Consider the following 25562-nt stretch of genomic DNA (forward strand, 5'->3'; position numbering starts at 1 on the left):
TTTTCCAGGTCTAGCACTTGCCGCTGCAACTCAGAGGTATCCTCTTGTAGCGCTGCCGTCACCACCTTGAGTTCTTTCACTTTTTCATGTGTTTGCTTGAAGTCTGCACGGAGGAGGGAGACTTCAGTAGTGACAGAATCCATGGATGTGCGCATATCTCCAATGGCTGCCAGGACGTCGTGAAGTGTTGGCTCCTTGGTCGGGGTGGACGACGCCCCCGTTCCCGTCTTGTCCGCTCTCGGCGAGTCCCCCTTGTCCGTTCCTTTGGTCCAGGCGAACTTGGACAACTGTGCCTGTGGGTTGCCCCTTAAACCTCTGCCTCCTGTCGCCATTTTTTTCGACGGCATAGGGAGGAGGCCCGGTAAAATGTGAATGAAGCAATCCCAATCTACCAGCAGCAACCACCGGCTTCAAAAGATCTCAGGAAGGCAGACTGAAACCCTCAGCTGCCCGAGGACGGGAGGGATGCGAACTAGGCAGCACCCCAATGCAGGCCGTACTTGTCTTCAGCAATTGCCCACAGAGGACACGCCAAGAACACACAACCGTAAGCTCCAACACCCTCCGTATATGGGCGCCGCGGGTTATGCCAGCAGGACCAGTCTTTATCCACAGACCATCACGACCCCTGGAAGGTCTATAGAAACAGAGGGGCCAAATGCGCCCCCTGGAAGAAATTTTTATGACAATGGAGGGGGGGAAGCAGAGACACCAGCTGCCCCCCGAGCACAACGTCGCGGCCCGCTCGTCCAAGGGCTAAATCTCGTTCTACCTGGACAATTATATGGCCATCCAGCTCCAGGTCCCGCGCCGGGGGAGGGGCCGAGGCCTGGCACAGCAAATGTCTGCCCCCCCCCCGTAGCAACAAGCCCTCCAAAGTTCTATGCCCAACACGGAGGGTGAGGGGGGGGGCGGCCTCCTCAGCGCTACCAGCCCCGAACACACTTGCTGCTGTCCCCCCTCAGGGAAGACTCCGCGTTCACGTGTGCCACCACGTATTGCCGTCCAACACTAAGCACCAGGCTCCGTCAGGCCCCAAAGCCGGGGTCTTGAGTAGCTTCGTACCTCAGTGGGTGCTTCCCGACTGCAGGGGGGCGGGGGGGAGGTCCCTCTGGAGCAACCGTCTTCGCAGCTCTCTGCTACAGTGCTTCCGCTCCCAAAGGACCCAGGCGACAAGCCCCGCGGGCAGATGCAGGGGGGAGGAAAGGAGGGAGGGCCCACACCAGGTCGGCCGCACACCTCCCGATGCCGACCAGTGACAGGCCCCAAAGCCGGGGCCTCGATTAGTGACGCCTCCCGGGCCGACCAGACCACAACTCGGTGAGCCCCGCTCCACCGGAGAGGGCTATGTCTTCCTGCCCTCAGCGTCGCGCTCCCCCATCCGGGGAGCCAGCGTAGTCCAGGCCACACGTTGAGAAGTACAGGACGTTTCCCACAGGGCCGGGCGCTCCTCAATCCAGCGCCCGTGCCTGCACCGCCATTTTGCCGAGCTTTATCTACGGGCCAGGTATTCAGTCACCAGCCGCGTCCCCGGGGTCACGGCCCCGCAAATCTCATATCGGAGCCCTCTAGAGGGTCTTGGGCATCCGATCTCGTCGTTCACGTCCAGGATAAACCAGATCTTCCGGCTGTGTCCTCACTACAAGCCACGGGTCGGTCGGAGCTCGCTCAGGCTGCGGCCATCACACTCGGCCGCTAGCCACGCCCCGAGTGATAGAATTTTGATAAAACCAAACGGTGTCTGTTAACTCCAGAACTAATTAGGGGCCCAATGCTTAAAGAAAGTCACAAAATTGCACCCACAGTATATGTCCTTTCATTAGTTAAGATTTATAGCTTTCATGAATTCACAGAAGTACTACAGAAAATTGTACTCCTAGAAAATATTTGTGAACTACTTTTTAGACGAGGAAATTGGCAGGTATAGATTTCCTCATGCGAAAATTTGTTGAGCGTTTAACAAGTTCACTTCCCCTCCAACCACTTTTTTCCTAACCCTGGAAGATATTTTACTTCTACCATTATCAGGAGTAAATTTCCAACCTCTCTCAATATGGGAAACAATTAGAGAACAGCTAGTGAAAGCCCCTGAAACATGCAATATATTAGGTTTGCACAGACTCAAAAGGGCAACCCTAGAACTATTCCATAACGCTACCCCCAGCCCCAGTATGTTGACCTGGATAAAGGTGGCAAAATAAGTAAATTGCTAAAATTCTAACGCTACTATAGTATGAGCCCTGGAATAATCCTAAAGGCTTATATCAGAGCTTTTATTTATTGAGTTTGCTGCCATAATTTGTCACTGCACTACGTGTCACCAAAGGGACAAGTGGATTTTTTACAGGACACAGATGTATGAAGCAACCTATCCCAAGGACAAGTAGATATGTAATTAAATTCCACACCTCTGATATAAGTACAGTGCATAGTGTACTCCTATTAAGCGCCCCCTAACCTAGTCTTGCCTAGGGTGGGTAATCTGCCAAGTCCCTGACAGGTGGACAAACTCCTCAGTACCGGCTGCCCGTCTTGGTGTAGAGCTGGACACCCCTCGTGTTGTTAAACAAGAATCAGCTAAGCTGGAATTCCAGCATGCAGTAACCTTGCAGCGTCAGCTGAGTGCTCCTCTCTCAAACAAGGAAGCAGTTCTGTATACATAATGAACCAGCGGCCATGTCACAACCCGTCAGGCTGCAATTGTTTACTCTAGTTTGATAGCTTCGTCGCCTACCGGACAATAACAATAGTGACATTTGCGCAGTTAATTGTATCCCTTGTACCGATGTTCAAGGTGTTGTGATAGTGTGCCTAGGAAGTGGAAATGTAAGGAATGCTGATTCAAATAATGGTATTTATTTAATAAGTTTTATATAGCACGGATCTGACCCTAGAGGGTATCAGAGCGGTTTACATTACAACATTCGGAATCACTAGATGGTTGAGGGAGTAATATACATACATTCAATATTCGACATTCAATACAAAAAGAGGTAGACAGTGGTAGATAAGATAACATATGTTGCTAACAGTAACATATGATTTAAAGTTTTAGGATGTAAATGTGTTCATTAGAAGCATTTTCACTTCTTTTTTGAAGGCGGAAGGGATTCTGCGTACATCTGGAGGTAAGGAGTTCCAAATCTTCGGTGCGATACCAGAGAAGGCTCTGCAGCTCGTTCTCTTTATGTGGAAGGATGTTATCTTGCATTGTCACTCACATAAATGTATGTCAAAAGTCATTGTGTGTAAAAGAGAAGGCAACTTAAGAAACATCAGCTTGTAAATGGTGTTTCTTAGCCCGCCTATTCTGACCATGTGACAGTTGTTGAGGAAAAGCAAGATCTGCTATCTGATATAATACCACCGTACTATTTTACAGGTTGCAGATATAATCCACATAATCAAAAATGGTTGAATAATTTCATGTTGTAAAAGAAATGTGTTATTGTATCTTGTAACTCTTCCAAACTAAATATTTCATACCCTCAATGACTCTTAGTCCAAATTTTGTCATGACATTTATATGATTATCCATTTTTTCAGCAGTTCACTTAAATGTACATGTATTCCTGAATAGGTATCACGGACAGCTGAATCCCCGCAGACACTAACAATTAATTGTATCTGTGAATTACACAGGCAAAAGTGAATCTCAGTTATTGAATAGACAAAGAAAGGCTTTATTTAATTAAAAAAAGTAAAATCCAGGTCTAAAAATATAAACTGCTCTCCCTGTTTATCAGCTAGCATATATTGTTCAATGGTCAACGAAGCGGTTGAACATCTTTAGCTAAAATATGGATAAACTGAAAAGGTGCAATTATACAATGCTTATGTTTTAGCACATTTCAATATTAAAAAGCAATGACAAAGCCCATAGGTTTGGTTTACACGTTGATATTTGACTAAATTATTAAAAACCTAGCTCTCTAAAAACAAAAATAAATAAAAATGATTGGTTTCTGTATAAAATACACTTACGAAATAAAGATTCTGTGTAAAGATTCAGACTACTTTTGAGGAATAAATGATTCCCTTGCCCATTGCAATGCAAACTCTCCATAGGAGATGGAATAATACACAAAACAAACAAAACCAATGTGGTGGGAGATAAATACTCTTCTGGGTAGAGCCAAAGCTTACTCTATGCATATTATAAACAACTGATCACAAAAGGACATTCAACTCATGTTGTTAAACCAGACCTAAACACAAGCATTGGGGTAGCAAATATGTATGTACATCAGCGTGGCTGCTGTTTGGCACTGCTAAACGTTAGTGGCATGGTGTGCTGTAAAGCACAGTGGCAGAGAGTGGTGTATAATACAGTAGCATAGAGTTGTGTGGCGTGGAGTATTTCAAATAAAAGCAGTTCAATTTCTACTCTCATAGTTGTGGCGGGACTGAGTACAGGTATCCACGGTAACTTGGCGTTTAACTACCACAGCTCTCTTCAGACTCATAGGCCATCAGAAGAAACAAAGACAAGCTTTGCTGTTCGTTGTCCGACTAAAGGCATATGGACCCACACAGAATTCACCAGCTGAGCTTTCAAATAGAATCTAGATAATTGCAAATTAATAAAGGACCATAATCAAGTGACCCTATCACCCATTTTCCGCTCATCAGCCCGCAGGAGCGCAACCTCAGTTGTCACTGAGTCTATTTTAGTTTGTAGGGGACCTCGCATCCCTTGTATCACTGCCATTATGTCCTTGAGCGGGGGTTCTACCTCTCCCTGCTCATTGTCCCGGTTTGGGACATGGGCCCCTGAATGGGGTGCAACCGCCATCAACATTTTTGGTGTGGCGTATTTGTCAAGATGCAGTTATTGCATGCATTTTCCACTATCAACTCCCGTCATATACGTAGTGCTGAGTGTACCCAGGGGGCCCAAGGCACGGGGATGAGCGCACCCTTCATCTCCTGCCAGGGTGCCCCCTGGGTGATTCAGCCATGGTCCCCTTGGGGTTTTCTCCTGCTTCCCAACGTTCTGGCCTTTCAGGTACCAAACGGCCTCAACCAGTTCATTAGGGATGTCCAGTCACATTTCCCCACTGTGGCTGATATGCCTGTAAGTATCATCAGACCCCCATATATACTGCTTGGGGATCCTGCCTCCTGGTCACTCTCAGCACTTGCCACCACCTGCCCAGGGCTGCTTTATATCTCAGTACGAGCTTCCGTGCCTCACAACTATCCCCTGAGAGGCTCGGCTAACTCCTATATCTCCACGCACATCTTCAGCCCTCTCTTATTTTGTTGTCTACTGCTTCAGTCGCTGGGCTCTCCTGGATGCTTGCTGCCTCCCTCAGTGTGCGCTGCCGAGACACCTCTCCAAACGGTCAGCCATGTCGGTCCAATGTCCCAAGAGGACCGCCACCCATCCAAGCCGCCTTAATTTATCTGGCACCGTCTTGAGGCTCCCACTGGGGACGGGGGCAACTGAAGACTACATGATGCGCCCTTCAAATACTCACTGCAGGGGCCGTCTCTCCTTCCTGCGTGTGCAACCGTGGCTTTCCTGGAGGAGGTGCTGGTCGCCACCATTGCCGGGTACATCCAGCTGCACACCGTCTGCACCATCGGCCTTGCGGCTCCGCTGGAATTCCCGATATCTGAGGAATTCCAGCAAGTGGATTTTGCTGGAAGATCTGAGACAAATGGGGCCCATGTGGCAAAAGCATCTAGTCAATGCGGCTGATTAGGATGGCGGTGAGACTGCCAGACCGACGGCCATGCATCCGACGGGCTCCTTGAGCCAGCTGGTGTGGCGGAGGAGGAGTAATGTCTACTATGGTGGCCGTGCCTGCCAGAAACTGCTGTAGGCATTACGATGTTCCTTTCCATCAGCCCTTTCATGGTGGTAAACCCTCAATAAAAAGGCAGTCCAAAAGGGACATTGGTGGCCCGTAGCGGCCCCCTAGCCCCTAGTTTTGGTTTTTGAGGGCACCTATGGCACGCCCTCTACATATCCCTGCACCATGTGGTAGGCACAGCATGGTGCCTGCAACGTAGTGCAGAGATATGTACAGGGTGTATTCTTTGCAAAGCAGTGGGTGCTGGAGACAGCAATACCCGCCGCAATGGGGGCGCATCGTAATCCCTATGGCGGGACCGCCGAGTCTGGCCCAGAAACAGTATTTGCAGATGTATTCCTGCTGAAATGGGTAAGGCGAACTGTGCGTTTCCCCTTTCATTAACATCCAGAGGGTTCACGCACACGCCTGTCAACAGGTGGGAATACCGGATTGTGGCGTAACCCTAGTAAGGGTAAAGATTCTAGTGTCTGCAAAGGAGTAACTGTCACAGCAGTATTAATGATGACACACTGGTAGTTTGTCAATGTTATTTAATATGAATAGCCTTTATTTCTGCATTTTGATGGCTTATCAAATATGAGTTGATTGTCTCTAGATTTATTATTTCTTTGTGTATTTGTCTCTATGGTAGATGTCTGAGTGAGTGGTGGTGTGCAAAATCTTTAAGGAGTGCTGAAGCACAGTTGATGTCATCGATAGAATGTTGATGCTGAAGAGAATGTATGGCAGTTGGGATTAGGGGGCTGAAGAGATAAAAGCCAGTAGTGGAAGCAGTGAGGGGGCAGAACCCAGGAACTGCAGATTTTACTTACAGAACCCCTGGTACATCTGATATAACATATGTCATAGCTGCCAAGGTTTCGGATTGCTTATGTGTGACATGTTCTGAATTTCAGTGCAATTACGAGTGACATTTCAATGACTATGAGTGACACTTTCTCACAAGCAAATTCAAGCAATAACGATGAGGGAAACATAGAAATTACAGCCATTTAAGCAATGAGAATCTCTAAGATCATCTTAAAAGTGCTGCAAAGTACCAGAAATGGAAGAGCTTGACATCAGGGTTTTAAGTGGGATGAAAACAGTGTGCGTTTCTGAAAGGGGCATGCATGGCCCATGTAATTAACCGTATGGCTCACACACCAACTACATTTCTCCAGTGGCAGCAACTTGCAGGAAGTATTACTTCTAAAACAATGTTACTGCCAGCTTATATCACACTCCACAACTGGGGCAGAAATGTGCATGGTGCAATCATAAGTGGGGAGAGGTGTGGCGCCGCGGCCAGGGCGACTGACGCTGGAATCTGGGGACCACGGTTCGATCCCCGGCTCCGGCGGCAGGTTAGTTCAGCACCATGTGACTCTGGGCAATAGCTCGCTTAATCTTCCCGACGGCCCCCAGCGCCTAGAGACCCTTACGGGTGATTGTGCGCTTTACAAATGTGGACTTTACTTTACTTTATAAAAGAATGCCCCGTCTTCAAGAAATGCTTACAAATTTGTGCAGTGTTTCAGTGGTAAAAAGGTTCCCCCTTAACTACTATGGGCTGAAACTCTTCCTATCAAAATGAGAGAATGAACGAAAATGTCCAGTTTACTGGGGCTTTAAAGACACTGACTCCTATCTACCATTTGACTCACCTGAGGGCACATTCGGATACCATTGGTTGGAATTAAAAAAGACGTGAAGCACTATCCATGGTAAACATCGAAAAGCAACACATTGTTGTTTATGTCTCAGTGTATGCATCGGAAAGAGTCATTTCAATAAACAATTGCCCAACTTCGGACTGAGAGCGCAACAGACAGCTCGTACCAAAAAGGGTAGTTAGAATGGGGTTTGTCACTCAGTCTAGCGACTGTTAATTGGCTGGTATGAAGGGGAGTAACAATATCACCTCAAGAAAACCATGAGGGCTACGAGAGAAGCGAGAGTGTGTCTGTTACGTTGGTGAAACACAAGATGAGTGTTAAAGAGTCTGTTACACTATGTCAGTGATTGACAAAGTTACAGGTCTGAGCCAGCCAGTGACATTTTGGGGGGCTTTGCTTAAGGTTGCCTGCTACTACATGAGATCACGGTGCACAATTAAGAATGCATTATTCGTGGAATAAGTTAAAATGCCATTGCTTTTAAATAAACCCCAGAGTCAAACATCGCCTTTCAATTGTGCAAAGTACAGTTCTGGCTAAAATGCATTCATTTCCGATTTTTAAGTAGCAAATTGTAAGCTTTAATTTTCTAAATGGCAGAGTATTTTTCGAAAATGGAAAGCACCACAGGCGGGTGCCGATATACTGTGAAGGTAATGCAGCTTTTCTAACGTAATGGTTAAAAATGGAACCATGGGAAGTGTTTCTTACAGGTGGATCGAGCAATAAACATCCGGGTGGAATGTAACTCGGGACATCCAATTCCCATCTCTCTGAAAGGACCTGACCCTCGGCAATGTTCACTGCGGTTGTAGAGTGAGAAATCTCACACACACTCACTTTAAATGCACATGGCACAGGCAGACGTCACCCCAGTGTTCATGAGAGGTAGTCTGCTATTAATGACAGAGACAATTAAGTAGAATTAGAAATCACACGCACACTTTATATGCACAGCGCTTGCTGCAGCAGCAGTACTAGAGTAATACGCCACTCGCTCTCTTAACATTACATTATGTGATGATTGATTGTGTTAATTTGACTAAGCTGGTTAATTTACAACGTTAGTTCTGGCCTTCTTCTGCCCTGGGGAAGCGTGACTCTGTAACTCTGCACCGGTGATGATCAACCCCAGCCTCTCACCGTCGGCCCTCCCGGACTGCCTGCCGGAAATAATCTACCAGCGGGCGGCGTGACCATTTAGCTCCTGGCCTCCCTTGGCCCACATCGCGATCCCAAGTGGGCTGGGCAGTTCTTAGTGTGGTGTGAATAGCAGTGTGCTACGGGGCGAGCACCATGATTTCCGGGCGAGCACCATGATTTCCCGACCGCCTGCCAACCAGTGTAAGTCCTGCTCGCGCCAACATTTTTAATTACTCCCCGCGCTCTCTGGAAGCAGGGCATCCCAGCGCTACCTCTAAAGATGATGACATGCTGCGCCGCCCGCAAACTATCCAGCCGCATTGAGCGCCCAAAATAAACTGCGCGCGCTTCCACCGTGACGTCCCACCGGGGTGACATCAGCCTGCCAATAGGAGTCGAGCCGCAGCAGTTAGAGTCAATCATGATAGATTGTAGCATCTGAAATAAAGCTGCCTGCAGCCTAAGCTTAGCTGAACCCCCAAGCCTGCTGGAGCAGCGAGCATAAGCAACAGGCTGGCTGCACGCTGCCACAGACTCTCAGTTTTACTCAGGCTTGACAGCCACGCAGGCTTGACAGTGACAACCTCAAATACTACACTCAGCTTTTAAATACGCTGATTTGCGTGACAATCCTTTCGCATGCGGTAATGCGGTAATGTACCTTAAAATGCGTTAGTGTCACACCGGATGTGTGACACTTGGCAGAGCTGCATATATTTAGAGTTCAGACAATAAAAAGGCTAAACGTTAGAATTTAACAGGCATGGGGGGGCGTGGCTTGGACGGCAAGGAGGATGCTTGCCTGAGTCAGCCTCTCCGTCATACCAGGGCGAACAACAACGATCCCGACAGTTTGCACCGGACAAAAATGGGGCAAAAGGATATTTCTGTGCCTCTGAAGGTCTGTGGCAAAAGATGTTTGCAACTGAGAGTTACCATCACCAAAAGTAAGGGTAAAATTGCCGTGTTTTCGCAGCAGCGAGCAGGGGAAGATACAGTGGCGCCTACAAAAACGAAATTGAAACCCAGAACACAGTGAGCCCAAGACAAAGAGACCCGGGCACCGCCATCGCACGCTCGCACCGCAAACCCAGCCCACCCTGCAGGTTGCGAGGCAGAGGCATAAGAGAGACCGAAAAGAAGCAAGGCAATGAAGCAAGGACCGCTACTAATTGAGTCGGCTGAGAGGTGGTAGAGGCTGCCGTGCAGACAGCCTGAGGAGAAGGTGGAGTCAAGTGCACTAGACTACGCAGCATTGCGGTCCCACAGCCGGTGTATGCGGCACATGTGTGTGGCTGTGCAGGTCTAAAGTACAGACCAGCGTACAGACCAGCGGCGGGAGGTGAGAGTGTGGCACACGCCGGCACAGTGAAAGCAACGTGAAAACGGCCCAGCCGTCCAGCACCGGTGGGCTTGCGACTCGTGAGCACCAGAAGAGGGAAAGGGCACTGTGAAGAAGGCACCACCATCGCGGACAAGACGGATACGGAGGAACAAGAGGAATGGCGGACACCTAACCTGAAGGTGAAACCAAAACTCAGCCAGACTCCAGAACCAGCGCTGTAAACAACGCCACCATCTTCTTTATAAATAAAATAAATAAGGGAGGGACAGGACTGACTGGACCTTCGTGGTGCAGAAGACAGGGCGTCCATCTAACAGCAGAGCAGGAAAGTGAACCGAGCACTCCCCCGTGCAAAGAACAATGTGAGTACAGCGAGAGGCGCGCTGAGGGGGGTGCAAGAAATTCATCCAACAGTGAGTTGGAGCAGGTGGAAGAAGAAACAGCGTGTGTGGTGTGCAACTGGCGCAGAATCACCGGGGGAGCCACGCAGTGTCTCACACGGAGCAGGATGTAATGGGAGGAGGTGAGGAGTGAGAGAGCGGAGCAGCAGAGTAGCGCGCAAGAGAGGAGACCACAGGAGAGGACCACTGGTGCCTTGGATAACGGCACAAAAACCCAAAACTCTCAAGCGCCCCGCAACTGACCCCGATAAGTCCCCGGTATGAAATAACCGCCAAAGGAGGAGCAAAGAAGACCAGGGCTGAAGGTCAGAAAAATAAACCCCACTGTGTGCTTTGGGTGGATAAAAAACAAGGAGGTGTGGGAGAAAGGAGGCAAAGTGAGAGAGGCGCGGAAGTGGCAGAGTGGGGCACCGGGAAAAGGGAGCTGGCGACAATACCCTGCCGAAAGTGGAACCCTCGCAAGGGCAGTGGACCCTGCACAGAGACCCCTACCCACACATATTACGCAGGAGGCAGCAGGAGACGGAAGGCGCTCCAGGTGACCACAAGAACTAGACAGGACCATAATCCTAGGCAACCAAGCCAGAAGGACAGAGAGAGTCTGCAACAAGAAGTAGGACAGACACAGTGAGAGACCTAACGTCGACTGGGGAAAAATACCAACCTACATAGGCGCTAGTGGACACCTGTACGCAGGAGGAGGCCAAGGAGGAAGCCAGTCAAAGGGGTGTCGCCCAGAACACCCGTAGTGAGAACCCAGACTACAATCGCAGCAAGAAAGCAAACAGCTAACCAACAGTGGAGCACAACCGACCCTGGCAGTCACAAGTCCATAGAGCCTCAGACGGTGCAGCAAGAAGAAGGGGGAGATTTGTACTTCATCAGGAGAAGAGAAGTCTAGCGAACATGGCGGGAAGCGAGGCGAGACTCCAGCGTGAGCTAAAGAAAAACAAGGGCGAACCCACAATATCCGACTCACCAATCAAGCAGAAACCAGACATCAACGGCACCCTAGATATGATCCTAAAAAAATAGGCGGACGTTCATGATCTGGCCAAGACCACAAAACAGACTAAAGATGCGATTCAACTGAAGCTAGCATCAGGGCGGATATGAACACAGCTAACAATATGCTGGCCGCGGCGGAACAAAGAATAAGTGCTATCGAAGATGCGTACCTACAAGTAAACAAAGAGCTGAAAACATTATCTAAAATCCCAGCATCACTCCAGAAACAAACTGCGGAATTGGATGACGGCAACAGACGGGGGAATATAAGAATCCTAAGAGTCCCAGAAGGAGCAGAAGATAAAGCAGTCTCATGCCTGGCTTTCATGGAAGACATGATCCCCAAAATCACAAATCTAAAATTTGACCACCAGTTCGAACTAGACAGAGCTCATAGAATCCCTACCTTCAGATCCACAACAAGGAGTGCAGCCCGCCCAATAATCTGTAAACCACTGAGATCTCAACACACAGAGGCCATCTTCAACTTTGCACGGAAAAATCACCAGATCACATGGAATGGGCAGAAGATCATCTTCACGCAGGACTATTCCAAGCCCAAGGTGGATACCAGAAAAGGCTTCCTAGCCTTACGGGATAAAATGAAGAAGAATAACATCCAGTTCTCGTTCGATGGCCCAGCAAAATTCAGGATAAATTACAGAGGACGCTCCAAACTCTTAGACGATCCGAAAGAGCTGGCCAGATACCTAGACGCCCCAAACCCCAAGAAATGGAGACCTCCTAAGCAGGTACCAGGAAAAGGAGAGCCTCGCCGGAACTGGGGGTGGAATGAAGACAACCTGTATCTCGGCGATAAGAGGGGTAGGACACACGCCTACCGCGCGGAGTCACATAGCCTCCTATGACAGAGGCATGCTCACGCGCTATACAACCCGCCGAGTTTTGATGAGGCAGTTAATTCTTGACCTTTAGGCAAGGACTTATCACCAGTGAGGTAATACTTCTACCCATATGCTGTTCAATAATTCAACACTATTGATTTAGGCAACTCCTAAGGTAGACAACAAATAATAGGTCCTGATGAATCGCAGTCACTGTACATAGCGAGAAACATGTCGACCAACCTCTCCAATCTCTAGCCTAGGCTAGAATAAAGAAACATCATTTTTCTAGCTATTCTAGTCTAGATACACGTTTTTAACTGTAACTAGGGACCGCCCGAATAAAATAGTCTCAGGTACCCTATGCTACATTTTAACCACACATTGCTGTCTACTAAACCTACTGGCCCCATACCCGCACTTCACCAATAGGCAGTTGGACCCAAAAGATCTCCGACAAAGAGCCCCTCTATGAGGTGAGCCCGTTGGGAATTGCACCGCCTACCCGACGAGGAGCAACCGCCGATGATGAAGCATGACACCTGCAAGGGTGTGTGAGGCCAACATGTCCAACATAATGGATACCCAGTGGGAGGTCAATACCTTTTTACCACCACTGTTTCCTTGACCAGGATACCTGTACAACCCAACCCCGCACCCCCTCCCCTACTTCACCGCCCCCGTTAGGAACAGCCTCGTCAACTTTGTTTGCATAACTTTGACTGAGGGCCTTGACTAAGGCTGGACCTTCCACTCCATGTGAGTGGTAACCACGCCCTCCTTGATCGATTTGGATCACCTCCTCCCTTCTTTTGTAAACAACCTGTATCTACTGCAACAACTCGAGCTACCTCATTATCTACCTCAACCTCAAAATCACCTTTTACTATAGCAAAAGACTGCACAAAAAACTTGCAAAATCTAAAAAAAATATATATATTGAAGCACAAAAACTATGCGTTCTACTTCATTAGCTACCGCAACTGCAGCAAACACACTCTAACTAACTACCTCAAAGTTGCCTGAGAGTTCCATAAGTACCATAAATGATCATGTAGTCTCACCGTAGGCCCTGCAGGACTTGCTTGACCGAGCACTACTGGACCAATACCTCGACCGACACAGTCAACAACAGAGAGCGGAGGAAGGCTCACGGTCCTCGAAGCAACGAAACTCAGAGAAGAGCCTGGCGTGGGAGGCGGGGGGGGGAGAGTCAAAGACTCAAACAGTGCCTAAAACCTGACTCAAGGGGCTACACCCAGATCCCACCGGGTCAACTTCACCTGCCTCAGTGGAGACCTCTTCAAGCTAGCTCACCATGACCTCTACAATAGACACCGAGAAACCTTGGAGAGCAAGCAGATCAGCCCACATACCTGATATCGCGCACTGTAACCAAGACAATTGCCATACCCTTTTTTTCTATATTGGCACATAAGGCCTCAAGGGTGATGTATAATGATGTGGGGGGGACAGTAACGCAGACTTTTTATGAAGCGGCAAATGTAGACTTTTGGGATCATAGAAACACAGAGCTATCGCCCAACAACTCGCAGGGAGACAGGATGGCGACCTTGTCGTTGCACGCTCAGCATACAATGTTTCTGTGAGGCGGGGAGGGGAGTGAGGCACCCGACTACTTGCTTTTTTTTCTCTGTCTCCCTTTCTATTTTCATCTCTTTAATCTCACACTCCTTATTGAGAAGGTTCAGCCAGACACCCGTTTCTGCGACAAGAGAGAAACCAAACTCTGGGACTAACTCAAGGCAGACACTAATAGCTCGACAAGAGAGGGTCCGTTTGGGCGGGAAGGGAGAAGGCACAACGACATTGGAGAGTTGGAGACGTAGACTAGATTCGCCAGACATGGCTCACCACTGATAATGGCCCCTACCAACAACCTCAACCTGGCTGCTGACTTAAAGATAGTATCCCTCAATGTCAAAGGGCTCAACCACCCTATTAAACGTAAGAAGATCCCAGACTATATAGCTAAGACAAAGGGGGACGTGGTCCTGCTACAAGAACCAAACTATCCCTGGGGGATGTCAGACTAGTGAAAGGCAACTGGTTCTCTCAAGTGGCGTGCTCACCGGCAGATGGGAAGAAACGAGGGGTAATCACACTGGTATCGAAAAGCTCCAACCTAACACTAGAATCACATCTCCATGATGAGGATCGCAGACATCTGATAACACACCTGAGAAGGGCGGGAAGAGACTATACCCGTAGCTAACATATACGGCCCAAACACAGACGACCCCCACCTTCTGGGAAGGGGTGTCCCACAAGCTCGATAGTCTCCCACTGAACAACCTCATGGTGGTGGCGGGGGGCTTCAACATGCCTCTGGACCACATATTGGATAGTCAGTCACCATGCCAGTACCAACCCACAAGCGCTCACACTACATTAAAGAACATATACTCCAAATTCAACCTCAAGAACCCATGGCGGCTCCAGCACCCGTACACAAGGGACTTCACATTCTACCCTAACCCACACAACTCGTACAGCAGGATAAACTACATACTAATAACAGGCCCACACACATACCTAATAGAACATTCCGACATAGCGCCTAGGTTAGTGTCAGACCACTCTTGTATAGGCCTAAATCTGAGCGGTTGCCACAACGTAGACATTCCCCGTAGGTGGCGTTTTAACAGCGAAGTCTTAGCTTCCCCCGAGAACAAGGGGAAAATTGAGGAGGCAATAAGGGAATACCTTAGACACAACGATTTACCGGGGACTAGCGCCTCCACCCTATGGGACGCACTGAAGGCTACCATCAGGGGCACTATAATCGAAATTAAAGGCAAGATAAACAAAAATACAAACTCACAGCTGTCCCAACTCGAGCATGACATCAAAAGCCTAGAAGCGAGTCACTCTATGGCCACTCACGATACCAAACTGCTAACTGACCTAACTAGAAATAAATATGAATACAATAAGAAATCTGAGTGAGAGAGCCGGGTTGTGGTTCAACAAATACAAGGCCATTAACCTCTGTGAAGTAAACAAAGCGGGAAAACTACTAGCCTCCTACCTTAAACACAAGCACAACCAATTTACCATCTCGTCCGTCACAGATCCACACAACAAAACTCCCACAAGACACAAGGACATCCTCAAGACCTTTCAAGAGTTTTACCAGGAACTCTATAAAAACAACTAGATCCTGAATCTGGAGGCATGCAAGAAATACCTTAACAGACTTTGCCTCCCCCAGTTAACCAGCGCAGAATCACAGAGTCTAGGGCAAGATATTAACACCACCGAGATTGAAATGGCGGTCAAATCTATGAAGGATAACAAAGCCCCGGGCCCGGATGGATACACAGCCACCTTTTACAAGTCCTTCCTAGAACAGCTAAAACCCACCATGAAGAGGGTGTTCAATCACTGTGCGGAGAATAGGTTGGCATCTCAATCCCTGTCCGAAGCGAACATAATAGTAATCCCAAAGGAGGGTAAGGATCAGTTGCTGCCCAAGACCTACAGGCCCATATCCCTAATTAATGCAAAAATCCTAGCAACCAGACTAAACTCCGTCCTACCCAACTTAATAAGCAACTCCCAAGTAGGCTGCCTGGGAACACGAATGTCTGACGACAACACCTGACGACAACACCAGACTTCTCTGCCACATACTAGAACACACAGCAAAGAAAACAGAAGCAGCAGTAGCTATCACCCTGGATGCTGAGAAGGCCTCCAACAGGGTATCATGGACCTTCCTGGAACAGTACATAAAATCCTTCAACTTAGGGGAAGGTTATGGCACTGTACGGGGATCCGATGCACGCATTGTCATTAATGGGTCACTCTCCGAACCCCTCACACTACAACGCGGCACCAGACAGGGCTGCCCACTGTCCCTCTCACTCTTTCTGTTGGCATTAGAACCCCTGATCAGTGGCATCAAGTTAAACGCGAAAATAAAAGGGGTCAACATTAATGAGGTTGAAATAAAACTGGCTGCATACGCAGAGGATATCCTAATAGTGACAGAGCATCCAAAGTCCTCAATTGAGGCCCTGATAGACACCATATAGATATACTCAGGCCACTCGGGATATAAGCTCAACAGGGACAAATCAAAATGCAAACCCCTGAACATCCACTGCACTAGGGACACCCTAGGGGGATCTGGCCTGGCAAACAAGGTTCATCAAATACCTAGGCATACACTTTGGCAACGACCACATGAGCACACTAGGCCACAATGAGAAGCTACTGCTAGAAAAGATAAAGAAACTCCTGGAGGCACGGTCCCCGAAATTTATAACTTGGTGGGGCAGAATGGAAATGATCAATATAATGATCTTCCCAATGATCAACTACATGATCAGCATGCTCCCACAACTGCTCACAGACGACTTCCACCGTAAAGTAGATAACACGATTACTAAATTCCTATTGCGGGGGAAGAAGGCACGGATAAGCATAAAAAAACTAAGACTGGAGAAAAAACTGGTAGGGGTAAACCTTGCAGACTTTAGAACTTCCCAAACTGCATTTTGGGCAAAACAAGGGACTTACTGGATAGCACCTACTCAAAGGTACACACCGGTATGGCTACAAGTCAAGAGAGCCATACTGAACAACCTAAACCCAATGCGCTGTTAACAGCTAACAAACATTCTCATGCCTCCAGCTCCATTTTTGGCCTTCTAAAAATAGACAAGAAATTGGAGCACAGCATAAAGGATTCGAAGATGGAGTCACTCTGGGACAATAGCAAGATCAGACCCAAGGAGAAATGCCTTGCCCTCGAAACATGGATAGAGAGAGGCATCTCCCACCCAGCCAGCTAGAGGAAGGGGGGTACCCTACCACGTTTGGTGTACTGAAATCTAGATATAGCCTATCAGACATTGAGTTCTACAACTTCCTGAAAATCAAAATAGCTCTATCCCAAGCCAAACTATCACCAGCCCAACTGTCAATCCCACGATATTTGGGAAAAATCAACAGACTAGGCTATCAGGGATCACACCTCTATAAACTGCTACGTCCAAACACCACCAAAATTAATGACAAGGCAACTAACTACTGAATAAAACAAGGCAATACCCCACTTAATGAGCAAGAGCAGGCAACATTATGGTCCTCTGCCTCACGTAATAAAATCACCCCGGTACTAGCACAAACTAAATTCTGGCTACTCCACAAAGCCTTCTGGACCCCCGCTCGATTATTCTCACTAGGCCTCAGAGAAGATGAGTTATGCTGAAACTGTAGCAAGGAAAAGGGGGACCTAGCACATCTTATCTACTACTGCCCATCACTTATAAAGTTCTGGGGGAAAATCTTTGGGTTCATAAATAACTTACTGGGCTGCACACTAACAACTGAATTTTCCTCCCTCGCCATGGCATTCATGATCACAGCACTAAGATCAGAGCATGATAAGGACCTACTGGACCTGCTTCTCACTGCAGCAGTGAAAATGGTCCTCACCAATCGGAAGGACACGACTAAGACCTTATACAAGGGCTGGCTCAACTGGGTGACGTACCTCAGAGTCGCGGATAACATTGCGTTGCAGAATTCGCCCTGGAGACCAGCAACCAGGGGGATGTGGAGGTCACTTGACACGTACCTAGACTCTTACAAACCCCCTTGAAGCCAGTCCGGACCCCTCCTCGCTGGGGGGGTGGGAACAGAGCGAACCGGAGGTTACCACCACGGGCCGTAGTGACATCGGGGGGCTTGAACCACTCCCACTATAGGCCAACTAGTGGGGTGTCAGATCGGTCACATGACTATAACACCTATTAGTCTAGGTGCCACAGAACCTCTCTCATATCTCCCTTTCACCCCTGTTATATTCCAAGAAATAATGCTGGAGGCATAAAGGAGTTTCAAACAGTTTATTCCTCATGAAGGATCCCATCCACCAGCTAGGTTAAGCAATCCCAACTGCTCTCATCCTCCAGTTTTCTAAAGAACCTTATGACCTATATGCATTCTAATCATAGAAAATCAGAACAACTAGAAGGGTGACAACAAAGCAAAGAATCATAGAGACTAATGAAAGCATAAGAAATAAGAGAAGTACAAGATATCACACTTCTCCCTCCTACACAAAAAACGTAAGAAATTATCTACAAACTCAATAAGAATTCAGCGTATTAATAATATCAAACCTTAGACATAACCATCAAGATGTTTAGGTCGTACAGAAGGTCTAGAGGAACGTCAAGGTTCAGAACCACAATCAGATGGTTGTACAGATGGTCTGAAGAAACTTAGTGATCCAGCTCCACCTGCAGATGGTCTAGAGGAACATGGGAGATCAGCAGCACCATCACCCCCATTATTGCTTGAACCAGAGGACACATCATTAGAATTTTCAAGTGATTTACCCTTCAACAATACAACTCTATTCATGTTCCATACTCGATAATCTTGAGTCTTAACAGCATTGGTAAACACTTTAATAACCCTCATATGTTTGAGATATTTAGGATTTTATATAATCCAGGTCGTCTGATTGCAACTGAATCACCAACCTTCACATACATTCTTTTAGTAGATTTTTTGTAATCAAAATAGGTTTTCCTTTGGATAGCTTTCTCCTCCTCTCCTGCTTGTTCATCGTCACAGTTTGCCAAACACTCCTTATCCCTAATAAAATCATATTTGTTAACCCAGGGTGGCTCAAGATTGGTATTTGGAACCGTTCCCCTAAACAACAGGAAAGGAGTTTTCGCAGTGGTGGAATGGGGAGCCAGCCTATATTCATCAATTTTCTCCAAAACGTCTTTCCTCCAGTCAAGAAACATGGACTTGGCCAAAGAAATTGATTCTTTCAAGACTCTATTAAGCCTCTCCACCATGCCATTGGCCTCTGGATGATAAAGTGCACATAACTTATGAGATATACCATTTAAAGAAAGAAAATCCTCCATCTCCCTTGAGATTAGTTGTACACTGTTGTCTGTTAGAATTGAACACGGAATTCCTTCTCTTAAAAATAAACTTTGTAAACACTTAATCACATGGCTAGAATCAATACTGGACAAAAAAAACTTCCGGCCATCGAGAATAGATATCTATCAAGACTAGAAGGAAAACTTGGGAACCTTTCTCATTAACCGGCCCAAGAATGTCCATAGCAACTTCCTCCCAAGGACGTGAAGGCCTTCTTCTTATAATCATAGGTTGAACCCTCGGCAACTTAGACTTATCACACATGTTGCAAGGCATACACTCTCGAATTTCCCTTTCCACCATCTTATCCATTCCTCGCCACCAATATGACATTCGTAACCTTTCTTTAGTCTTCGTAATTCCTGGAAGAGATACATGAGCCAACTTTATTAAATCAGTTCTTAGACTAGAAGGAGGAACCAATTTTGAACCTCGAAACAACAAACCTTTGTCCACAGACAACTCATGCTTTACATACCAAAAAGGTTTAGTTTTATCTGACCCTAACTTTGCACTATGCCAAGATTCCTTCAATAAAGTCATCACTTCTTTAATTGTCACCTCCACACCAATTTCTTCACACCACACCTCCTCACTTATGTGACCATGGTCACCAATACACACCAAATCAGTACTGTTACTTATATCATCATCACCAAGATCCGAATTTTCAGGAGATACTAGACGCGAAAGCAAATCAGCTATGCAATTTTCAATACCTGGAATGTACTTAACTGAGAAAGAATACTCCTGCAAAGCAATTATTCATTTAGTAATCCGACTAGAATTCAAATCAATCCCTTTTTTATCAAAACTCTCAATAAAAGGCTTGTGATCAGTCCTAACTTCAAACTGTACTTCCCATAAGAACTTCTTTAATTTTTTAATAGCCCAAAACACAGCTAAGGACTATTGTTCCACAACAGAATACCTAGTTTCTGGATCTTTCAAACTTCGAGATAAAAACATAACAGTTTTAATACCGGATAGACTCAATTGTTGAAGAACTGCCCCCAATCCTTTTTCACTCGCATCAGTGGAAAGAATACATTTGAATTTAGGGTCAAAGCTCTAAAGAAAAGGAGCATCATTCAAACATGCCTTGATTTGACCAAACTCTTTCTCACATTGATCAGACCACTCAAAGCTAACACCTTTACGCAAAATGATCTCATAGTGATGGTAAGATTAGCAAAATTCTTAATAAATTTGGCATAGTACTCTACCATACCTAAAAACTTCATTAACTCCTCTTTATTAGATGGAGAAGTCATTTTTTGTATAGTGTTGGCTAACTCTTGTTTAGGTTTAATGCCATCCCCACTTATATGATGACCAAGATAGTTCAGAGCATTAGATCGAAACTTACATTTCTCCACTTTTTTTTTTTCACAACAAAATTTTTATTGATTGATCAGGTAAAAGCATATATGTGGCTCTCCACAATCAGGAGATTACCACCGAGTATCATGACACGTTTCAGTATTATTGCAAAGCCCAATCAATTAAAAGAGTAAAACAAGAACCCCCACCTCCTCCACCCCCTGTCCCCAACCACCCAACTTCCCGTCTACCCACCCCTTATCCCTCCCTAGCCCTTTGCACGTGATCATATTAAGCCTTCAGTACTTGGTCTTAGTGTGCCCGGTACGGCGCACCTCCCTAGGCCTGCGGGTCACTCTCCACCTGTAGTTCATCCTCCTGTTCTGCTGGAGGGTCCAGGAGCAACCCCCTATACTCCGCCCACCTTTTCCAGATTTTATAATGCTTACGGGGGCATCCTCTGGCCTCAAACACCGGGCGCTCCAGCCCCATAAAGTAGTCCAGTCCAGCCTTCCATGCACACAGTGGGGGGGGGCTCGCACTCCCTTCCATGCTCGTGCCGGGTCCCTTTTGGCAACGACTAGTCCCAGTAACAAGAGATGGCGCTTGTATATATTTCCCCCTACGCCCCCCAATACATGGAGAATCCCTAAACGAGGGGTGCGGGGAAGATCCCACCCCAATACCTCTGACAAACAACTCCAGACACCACTCCAGAATCTGGTTAGGCCAGCACAAGACCACACAGTGTGCAACAGCGTACCCCTCTCAACTCCACAGCGCAGGCACTCCGGGGACACAATCAGGCCCGACTTCCACAACCACTCCCGGGTGTAATAGGCCCTGTGTAGATATTTGAATTGGATTAGCCTGAGTCGTATCGCAATGGCAGTCCCTCTTGGGGACTCCTGAGCCTCCCTCCAATCATCGTCGTCTAAGGGTCCAATGTCTTTCTCCCAGGCATCTTTGAGGGGAAGTAGGGAGGAGGAGCAGTGAGTGACTAGCGTTTGATAGATTCGGGACACCTTCTTATCACCGAGGTCCCCCATGAAGATTTTCGCCTCCACTGGGCTGAATTCCGGTAACGACTCCAAGTCAGCAATGTTAGGTGCTAGCGCATGACGAAACTGTAAGTACCGAAAGAATTGGGTATTGGGCATATGGAACTCGGTCCTGAGCTCCTGGAATGATTTGAGGGTGACCCCGGACAGTGCGTGTCCTAGTGACGAGATCCCGATGGCATCCCATCCACCAAACCCCGTCAACGAGGCCAGCCCGGGGAGCCGTCCATTCTTCCACAACGGAGTCTCGGCTGTTAATCTGCCCCACCAGCCCATGCGACGCAGCGCCTGTCGCCAAATAACAAAGACCACTCGCGTGGCACATGGCAACCTTCTCCGTAGCTTGGCTGAGTATAGGATCGTGTGTAGCGTGTTGTCACCCATCAGTGAGCGCTCCAGGGCATAAGCTGGGTCTCCCCTGTCCCCATACCACCATTCGTTAAGTACAAGCAAGTGGGAGGCCTGATAATAAGACAATAGGTCCGACGTGGCTAGGCCACCACAATACGTGGACAGGAAGCAGGTCCGCAGCGCCACCCTGGCAGCACCTCCAGCCCACAGGAAACGGCCCAGGACAGAGTTAACCTGCCGAAACCACTGGGGAGCGATAAGGTGTGGGTGGTTCTGCAGCTGGTATAAGAGGCGCGGAAGTGCGACCATTTTAAAGATCGCAGATCTACCGAAGATAGTAAGAGGCATCCGGGACCACGTTTTAACATCTGTCTGAACCCTCTCCCACACTGGTACCACGTTACGTTCCCACGCAATATCTGCGGATTCGGAGAGGAACACTCCCAGGTACTTTAATCCCCCGGCCGCTACCTGCAACTCTGATGCCCAGGAGTCCGCCACTACCCCGCCCCCCAACACCCATAAGGTGGATTTACGCGGGTTTAGACAAAGGCCCGATACCTCCCCGAAAATACGCATAATCTCCAAGACTCGGGGCCCGATCTGTTTAAATCTGTAAGGAAGAAGAGGACATCGTCTGCATATAGTGCAATTCTATCGGTGAGCGTACCGCCCCATTCAAATCCCCGCATCTGTGCGTCAATGCGCACCCAAGAGGCCAGGGGCTCCATAGCTAGTGCAAATAAATACGGGGAGAGCGGGCACCCCTGTCGGGTCCCCCGGCCGATTGAGAACTTCTCGGAGACCGCCCCGGAGACACGCACAGATGCCGTGATATCGGTATAGAGCAGTTTGATGTAGGAGATAAACACCGGGCCCAGGTTGAGGCGAGGCAGGAGCGCGAACAGGTATGTCCAGCTGACCGAATCAAAGGCTCTATCTATATCTGCTAGTAGTAGAGCCGCCCGCTCCCCCGTGGCCCCCACCGCATCAACCGCCGCCTGATGTTGTGCCGCGTCGCCCTATTTGGCATGAAACCGGCCTGGTCCGGATGGACCAAGCCAGTCACATACGGGAGAAGGCGGTTCGCCAAGGCCTTAGCCAGCAGCTTAGCCTCGATATTGAGCAAGGATATCGGGCGATAGGAGTCCCGCCTGTCTGGGGGTCTGCCAGGTTTTTGGAAGACCACAACTTCGGCGTGTCGCCAGTCAGCTGGTAGTCTGCCCTGTGAACGCGCCGCCTCCAGTGCACTCCGGTAATGGGACCCCAATTGGAGTTGGAATTTCTTATAAAATTCACTCGGGAAGCCGCTTGGCCCAGGCGCCTTCCCTGTGTTGAGCTGTCCCAACGCTTCCCCCAGTTCTTCCGCTGTTAGGGGAAGGTCTAGCGCCGTTCTGGTCTCATCTGAGACCACCTTCGGAGGCAAGTCTCCAATGAATTTATCAATCGCATCCGCCGATAGACAATCCCGCGGAGCATATAGCTCCATATAATAGTGGGCGAAGCTCGCCGCCAGTTCAGCTGGGTCCATGATCGCCACGCCATCCCCATCGGTAAGACCCGGCAGCGTATGCGGTTGGATGGTATGTTGACATAACCTATGGAGCATAGTACAAGACTTATCCCCCCACTGATAGACTCTACTCCGCGTGGCCAGCCACTCTTGTCTTGCCTCATTAAGTAACACAGACGCATACGACTGCTGTGCCTGCAGGAGCAACCTCACCGCCACCTCATCTCCCCCTCCCCGGCACCGCTGTTCTAAAGTTTCCACCTGCGTGGCCGCCTCAGCGATGGCCTCTCTACGTTGTCGACGGGCCGCTGCACACCATGCGATGTCTATCCCTCTAATGGTGGGCTTCATGGCTTCCCAGACCACGACTGCATCTATATCCTCCACTAGATTCTCCTGCCAGTAATGTGCAATCGCACCCCGCAGGTGCTGGATGTAGTCGGCCCGCTGAAGGTGCCACGAGGACATCCTCCACCGGAACGCCTGACGGTTCTTATGCAGCTCAACCCTGACGGCCACCGGGGAGTGGTCAGACAACCCTCTAGGCAAGATCCCCGCCTCCCGCACTCTATTCAGGAACGCACTGGGCACAAAAACATAGTCCAGTCGCGAGAAGGAACCATGCACCGTTGAAACATATGTGTATTCTCGTACCTTGGGATGCATATGTCGCCACACATCCACCCAGCCCATTCCCTCCACCATCGCATTCAACCGGGTAGGGGCAGCAGCTGTCAACATCCCCTGCAATCTCCGACGATCCATACACACATCCATCACCTCATTCCAATCGTCTCCCAGCACTGCCAAGGACTCCGGGATATCCGCCCACACCGCAAACAGTTTCTCGGACAAGGACCACTGCAATGGAGGAGGCGCATAGCTACTCCCAAAAACCACTGGCTCAGTACCCACCATCCCCTTGATAAAAATGCATCGACCCTGTGGATCCGTCCACTGTCTCTCATGGATATAGGCCAACCTGCGATGTACTAAAACAGCAACTCCTCTGGACCCCCTAGAAAATCCGGCATGATAGACTTGTTGGTAGCCAAATCTCTGCAGGCTAAGCACTTTCGTTCCCAACATGTGTGTTTCCTGCAACAATAATACATCCGCTGCCTCCCTCTTCCCCCATCGCAAAATCGACCCCCGTTTGATCTTGTCAAGCATCCCCCTGACATTCCAAGTTATCACACGTGTGGACTCTCTGGGGAGCCCTTGGAGCGGCGCGTCAGCCATAGTCAAATGGAACGATCCTGGCAGACCCCTGGCGCCACACCCAAGCACATAGCACCGTCATTGGCAAAGCATTAGAATTCATGTGCAATCCCCCCCGTCCACCCCGAGCCCCCCAACAACAACAAACCCTCTACCCACCTTGTCCCAAACCAGACCCCTCCATTCCCACCCCCCCTTTGCCCCTTGCCCTCCACCCCTATACCTCACCAAACTCTGAAGTATCTGTCGCGGCATGGGCAACCCCGGGCCCAAAACAGAGCGCCCAAGGCCAACCATACCAATGGATCCCAACTACCCCTGCAAACAATAGAACCCCCCCCCCCCCACCCTAGATAACTCCCACTCACGTAGGAGGCAGGTAGCCCCTATATAGGAGCACCCCCAACCCCTCCCCACAACCCCACACAATGGTATAAGACAAACTAGCCGTGGCAGTATACGCAGCAGTCAATCCTCAGTACAGTAGAACACAGCGGTACAGCTCCTCTCAGCCGGAGCTCATGGCATCTGTAGAAGGGCATATGTCCCCACAGTCTCTCAGTGGCACTTTCCAGAATGATCAGAGTCAGTAGGCGCAGCAGGAGGAGACCCACTGCGAGAAGCAGATAGTTTCCGAGATCTAGACCTCCTATTCCTTTTGGCTCGGGCAGTCTGGTCCCCCCGGTCTTGCGATGGGTCTCTCGAGTGTCCCGGGTTCAAACCAGGTTGAGCATGTGGCCTGACTCTCACCGTCTCATCAGTCCATTTGAAAACGTCCTCCGGTTTATCAAAAAAGTGAGTTCATGATTGAAAGACCACCCGTAGGCGGGCTGGGTAGAGCAAGGAGTATTGAATCTTCAAACCACGAAGTTTCGCCTTGGCGGCAATAAAGGAGTGCCGCTGTTGTTGTACAAGTCTGGTGT

The sequence above is a fragment of the Lissotriton helveticus genome, chromosome 7, assembly GCF_964261635.1.
Source record: "Lissotriton helveticus chromosome 7, aLisHel1.1, whole genome shotgun sequence".
NCBI lineage: Eukaryota > Metazoa > Chordata > Amphibia > Caudata > Salamandridae > Lissotriton > Lissotriton helveticus.